The following is a 7280-nucleotide window of genomic DNA, read 5'->3' as shown; positions in this document are numbered from 1 at the left end:
CCTTCCTTCCTTCCTCCCTCCCTTCCTTCCTTCCTTCCTTCCTTCCTCCCTTCCTCCCTTCCTTCCTTCTTTCCTATGGATGAGGAAACCAAGGCTGAGAGAAGTTAAATGATTAAACTAGGGCCTCTAGCCAGTGTTTGAGGTGGGATCTGAACTCAGTTCTTAATGACTCTAAGCCCAGCAGGCTAATAGGTTGCTAGCATTTATAAAACACTTTAAAGTTTAAAAAGAACTTTGCAAATACTATCTTATTTTATCCTTGCAAAATCCTTGGAGGAGATGTTCTTTAGGTGTTTTCAGTTGTGTCAAATTTTTTAGGATTCCATTTAGATTTTCCTGGCAAAGATACTGATTTGCCATTTCCTTCTCCATCTCATTTTACAATTGAGGAAATGAGGGAAATAACAGTTAAATGACTTGTTCAGTGTCACACAGATAGTGTCTGAGGTTAGATTTGAACTTGGGAAGACAAATCTTCTTGACTCTAGGTCTAACATTCTGTCCACTGCACCAATATTTATTGAGCACAAATGAGGAAGGTATGTCTTGACAGTAGTTCAGGTGAAAAAAACTGGCCATTTTCATAGATTGCTAGATCAATGTTGAGTCAATTTAAGCACCACGTTCTGCATGAGACCTTTTCTCATCTTCCTCACATTTAGTGTTTTCCTCCTAAAAAGTTTTCTTTTGTGTCTGTTCTGCATATACCTTGTTACATGGATGTTATTTCCCAATTGAATGTCAACCCTTGCAATACTGCTTGGCACATAGTAATGCTTAATACGTGCTTACTGATTCATTGATCAACATGAGCTAACCAAATGACAGGAATGTCTCCAAACTGAATCTTACTCTAGTCTGCATTCAAAGAGAATGAATAAGGAAAAAGGGAATAATTATCCTGCTGTGCTGTGTATGCCCTGGGAATATTAGGTTCAGTTCTGGGTGCCAAGTTTTAGGAAGGACAATGATAAGTTAGAACACTTCCAAGGAGTAAGGCCCGAATGGAGAGGGAGCTGGAGACTGCCATATGAGAATTAGTCAAAGGAACTGGCAATGTTTATCTTGAAAAAGACAAACCTTATATAGCACATGTTTTTGGATTTTTTCATAATATTGATTAATTGTGTTGCTGTTTTTTCCTTTTCTTTTTTTCTTCAAAAATACTATTTATTATATGGGATAGTTCTCTAGGACAAGAAAGAGGAAGGGGAAAACTTCTTGGTGTAAAGATAATCCATCAATAAGAACTATTTTTTTCAAAAAAGAGGGGCCATGAGGGAGACATAGCTTTGTTAAAACATTTGAAGAGTTGTCATATGGAAAGGGATTAGACTTGTTCTGCTTGGCCCTAGAGGGCAGAACTAGGAGAGATGGTTAGAATTTGTAAAGAGACAAATTTATGCTTGATGTCAAGAAAAAAAAAAGCCCAGCAAGACAACTGCTTAATAATCAAGGCTCAGAGGAGTGAGTTGCCTCCATGGGTTTCCCTTTCCTACCTTGTAGATCTTCAAGCAAAAGTTCGACTTACCCCTTGTCAGGCATGTTGTGGTGGTGATTAATTCTTGGATGTGAGTTGTAACATGAACCTTGGGGTCCCTACTGTCATATTCTGTCATTTGTTCATCTTCCAAACCAAATCAATATAGACCTTCATATTGAGGACTTTGGTGTGAAGGTGGGAAGAGGAGACAATCATGAAAAAAAATTATAAAATATGGTTTGACAGTAAGCTATGAAAGAGTACATAGGGTTTGATTCATCTGAAGCTTTATATATTAATATCTTGGATGGAGCCACTTCATCTATGTGCTAATTCCATTATATCCCATGTATATGAGGAAGTGAAAAAGACATTCATGAAAATGATGCTAGAAAGGTAGATGGACCTGGCCAAATTTATATTTACTGAAAGTGACACAAATTTTAAAGTGCTCTGCTTAAACATAACTGGGAAAAAAGGAAGAACTTTCTTAGTCTGCCTCACCCTCTTTAGGCACCATGCAAAAATACAACAGCTCATGCTACCTGGCTGGTGCTGGCCTCAGGGATTCTCTACCGTGCTAAGATGTTATTGCTGAGACAACGCAGTTTCAACAGTATAGCTCTATGTAAATGCATGTCATCTTCCTTATGCATTAAAAAATACACTCAAGAGAATTGAACTGATTGTACATTACCCTCTGGCCTATTTTTGCTAGGGTGAATCTTTTCTAGTACTCTTTTCCCCCCCATTTCCATACAATTTTAATTCCTAAACAAAGATATTTTTCAATTACATTCTTAAAAATTCATGAGGTATTTCTTTTCTATTTGTTGTCTTCTTCTTTTAGTCTGTGCAATGAGTCCCCAACTTCATGAGATAATAGCTTGGCAAAGGTCTTACAGTTCAGATTCTGAAAACTGTCTCCTTTGTTAACTAAAGGTTCACCATGACCCATAGCAAGGAAGAAGACAAAATACCGTTAAATATCCAAATGCAAAAGTGTTTCCTGGATTTATATTCCATAAGAAAACCTAATTATATTTCTTTTTCAAAACGATGGTGCTTATTTCATTTCCTTTCTCAAATTCACTGCTTTGCATTTTGTCTTATCTAGAAAACAACCAGTTTAGCACAACAATCCACAGCAAAAAAGTATTCTATCTCTGGTATTTTTTCCTTAATCCAAATGATCTACTCTATTTGCTCTCTCCAGGGGAGGAAATATTTGTGTGCATGTTTTTTTTGCTTTGAAAAGGTAGTAATCTTTTATACTGATGGGAATCTAGAAATGGTCTCACTTAAAAATTAGTTTTCATAACATATTTGAAATTACTGTCTATTCAGCATGGTGGTTCCTCCTACCCACTGTCAATTCAGTTCTGATGGAGGGTAATATTGAGAGCCCTAGGGAAGTAATTCTCATTTCACTTTTTTTTAAAGTAGGAGCAGTGCTATTCAACAATCTCTATTAACATACTGCAACTCAACGTTGCTACCAAAGGGAGAAGAAAAAACATAGTTTATCGATTGACTGCTTTTGATTCTGGGAATATGGGCTGAGCTTGCTAGTTCTCATGGTAGCATTAGAAAAACTGACACCAACTCACTTGGCTCTGTTCTTTTGGGTTAGCAGCTCAATTCACATGTAATTCAAGTTTGAGGACTTTGAAGAAAATGATTTATTTTTTAACATTCATTTAAAAATAATTTTGAGTTATGAATTCTTTCCTTCCCTCAAGTCCCCCTCCTACTCATTGAGAAGGTAAACAATATGCTATCAGTTATACATCAGAAATTATGCAAAACATATTTCCATATTAGCCATATTTTCTCTCCCAAAACAAGAAAAATAAAGTAAAAAAAATCTGCTCCAATCTACGTTCAGAGTTCATCAGTTCTGTCTCTGGAGATAGATAACATTTTTCATCATGAATCCTTTGGAATTGTCTTGGATCATGGTATTGATCAGAGTAGCTAAGTCTTTCACAGTTATTCATTGTTACAGTATTGTTACTGTGTATAATGTTCTCCTGATGCTGTTCACTTCACTTTGTATCAGTTCATATAAATCTTCCTAGGTTTTTCTGAAGCCACCCCATTGTCATTTCTTAAAGTATAAAAGTATCCCATCACAATCATATGCCATACCTTATTTAGCTCATTTTGGGGTCTTTTAATTTTGCACAAAGCTTCTAGTGTGTGTGTGTGTGTGTGTGTGTGTGTGTGTGTTTTAGGGTTTAGAGTTTTGGGGACAGATTCAGCATGAAATATTTTTAATAAGCTTCAAGTTTCAGTGGCTTTTCTAGATAAAAATAATCTTAAAAAGATTCTTGAATAAATGAAGACATTTTGGTATCAAGGGTTAGTCTCATGAGGGGAGCTTTGAACCCATATTTCTGGGATTTCATATTTATTCCTCTGTTAATTCAGTAACTATTGTTTTCTCTTATGTAGAAGGGTATAGAAGGGAGTCACTTTAACTGTCTTTTTTTAACTTTGATTCTCAAGAAAAGCATTAGATAAGCGATGAAAAGTTTTGGTTTGGAGGCCTAATAGAACACAAGCTGCTTGAGGGCAAAGACTATTTTTTTTTAAACCCTTGCCTTCCATCTTATAATCAATACTGTGTATTGGTTACAAGGCAGAAGAGTGACAAGGGCTAATCAGTGGGGGTGAGGTGACTTGTCCAGGATTACACAACTAAGAATTGTTTGAGGCCAAATTTGAATCCAGGATTTCCTATCTTTGGGCCTGGCTCTCAATCCACTGAGCCAACTAGCAGTTCTTGACTGTTTTGCATTTTATCTTTGTATCCCCAGCACTTGGCACAGTGCTTGTCTCATATTAGAAATTTAATAAATGATGTCTAAGTGAATTAATGAATGACATCCTATGGCATCACATTTCACATGGATGTTTATTTGCTTATTGAAATTTATATAAATTATTCTATGCCTTCTGAATTCTTTTTACATTTTTATATATAGTTGGGGAAATTCAGGAAAGACTGTAGCATAGGGGCTATTTGAGATAGTATTTGAAGTATGTATGGGTAAGATTTTGATAAGATAGTCAGAGTTGTCAGAGAAGGCCTTGCAGGGACACAGGGAGCAGTGTGAACAGAAGTGTCATTTTATAATTCTTGAGCAGAAGTGTGGCATAATCAGAGCTGTGCATTAGGGTGATTGATCTAACTGAGTGTTTTGGATAATGTTTAGGGGGAGGGACTGGAAACCGAGGGATAATTGTAATTATGAAGTGTTTCCTTATATCATGCCTAATTTTGCCTTTCTGTACTTCCACCTGTAATGAATTTGGGGTAGCAAGAGAATTGATCAGAAGAATAACTTATCAGTCTGAGTCCCCCATTACCTATAATTGATTTGTCAGCTTGGCACCTTCCATGGAGTTAGATGTGTTCCCTAATCCTTTAATGAGAGGATATAGGGAATAGGAAATTCTTCTAATTGGTGACCAGTAACTCTTTAAAAATAAAAAAAAGTTATTTATTTAATAGAATTTATTTCCAATGAACTCAGGTCCTTCCATACCATAGAAAGTATTGCTTGATAAAAAGATATGCATATTGTGAAGATAGGATTAACTCTCCCCTTGTTTAATCAAATCAAGAACTTAAAGTATTCCTACTTGATGCTAAGAGAGTTGCAAGTCACTTCCAAAGGTCACTCTCCCCTCCCCTGGCAGTGCTAGGCAAATTGAAAGACTGTGATTGGTTCCCATAAAGTGGGGGAGCAACAGGAAGTGAAGTTGAGAAAACTGCTTTAAAAAGGCTAGCTTGAGGATTCAATCATTCACCCTGAGTCAGTGAGCTGGACTGGAGGAGGAAACTCTTTCTCTGGATCCTGCATTGGCCTGCTGGGTGAGTGGCTGAGGATTCCTTTCCTGACTTTTGGAGAGATTGGTTCTGGAGATCCCTGCCTTAGGCTGGAGGAGACCTTTTCTCTGGATCCTGCATAGCTTGTTGGGTGATTGGCTGAGATTCCTGCTTTAGCTTTGGAGGAGGTTGCATTGGTGGAATCCTGGCTGAAGACACTACCTGGACTTTTGGCTAAGGATTACTGGGAAATCCACATGGAGACAGTCTTGGGGAAGCCCTGTTGGGACTGAGCCTGGCTTCTCAGGAGAAGGGCTGGTAGGCTTATTAGAATCTGTCTCTTTATCTACATTTTTCCACTTTTACTCTTTCTAATTCTTTGTAAGTAAAGCTGCTAAAAGTCATTTTGACTTAAGCTGTAATATTTTTAAATTGGTGACCAGAATATTACTTTAGAATTCTCATATTTAGCATAAAAATCTAAATTTAAATTCTTACAACATGTAGATTGTGTCTTTCATGTTTCTGTTTTTCAGTTCATTCTCTAGAGGTAGACATTTATAAGTTATTCTTCCAATGTTAATTCTATAGCTAATGTTCTCTTGGTTCTACTCATTTCATTCTATATTTCTTCATATACATCTTTCTATGTTTTAAAAAAAATAACCTGCTCATTTCTTATAGCACAGAATTCCATCACAGTCATATACCACAATCTGTCCAGCCATTTCCCAATTGATGAACATCTTCTCAGTTTTCAGTTCTTTGTCACTACAAGGAGCTGCTATAAATATCTCGGAACATATAGGTTCTTTTCCTTTTCCATTGATCTCCTTGGGAAACAGACTCAGTATTACTTCATTGAAGGGTATATTCAATTTTATAACTCTCTGGGCATAATTTTAATTTGCTTTCCAAAATAGTTGGATGAGTTTGCAGTTCTACTAACAGTGTATTAGTGTCCCCATTTTCCCATATCCCCTCCAAAATTTGTCATCATTTTAGCCAATATGATAGGTGTGAGATGATATCTCAGAATTGTTTTGATTTCCATTTCTCTAAACAGTAGTGATTTAGATCATTTTCCCATTTACCTACATATGGCTTTGATTTCTTCATCCTCAAACTGTCAGTTCATATCTTATGCCCGTTTATCAATTGGGGGTTGGCTTTTACTCTTATATAGGTGACAAAATTCTCTATGTATTTTAGTTATGAGACCTCTATCTGAGAAACTATGCATTTTACCTTCAATTTTCTGCTTTCCCTCTAGTAAGGACTGCATTAGTTTTATTTGTACAGAAACTTTTTAATTGAATGTAATCACAATTATCCATTTTACATCTCACAATGTTCTTCATCTCTTGTTTACTCACAAATTCCTCTCCATTCCATAAATCTGAGAGGTTACAGTATTTCCCCATTCTAACTTGCTTATAATATCTCCTTTTATGTTTAGGTCATGTATCCATTTTGATGTTATCTTAGTGAATGATGTAAGATATTGGCATATACTAAGTTTCCGCCAAACGACTTTCTAATTGTCCCAGCAATTTTTACCAAATAGTGAATTCTTATCTCCAAAACTTGAATCTATACTTTTGTGAAATACAAATTTGATAATTACAGCTTTATGGAGTAGCCAGTATGTAGCTGTGGTTGAACTCTAGCCTTCCTGCCTCCAAGGCTGGCTTTTTAATCCATTATACCATTCTATCTCTCATTGCATTCACAATAATAATAGGATCATAAACTTAGAGTCATAAGGGATCCTAAGAGTTCTTCTAATCCGATTCCCTCACTTTACCAATGAGCAAATTAAAGCACAAAGAAATCAAGTAATTCGACTTAGGTCACATAGGTAGGAAATAAAGAAGCTGAGATTCAAACCCAGGTTCTCTGATTTCAGATCCAGAACTAAGATTATAACATTTTTCACATTTACAATAATAATAATAA

The sequence above is a fragment of the Gracilinanus agilis genome, chromosome 4 (assembly GCF_016433145.1).
Source record: "Gracilinanus agilis isolate LMUSP501 chromosome 4, AgileGrace, whole genome shotgun sequence".
Classification (NCBI taxonomy): Eukaryota; Metazoa; Chordata; class Mammalia; order Didelphimorphia; family Didelphidae; genus Gracilinanus; species Gracilinanus agilis.
This window is presented reverse-complemented; position numbering follows the sequence as displayed.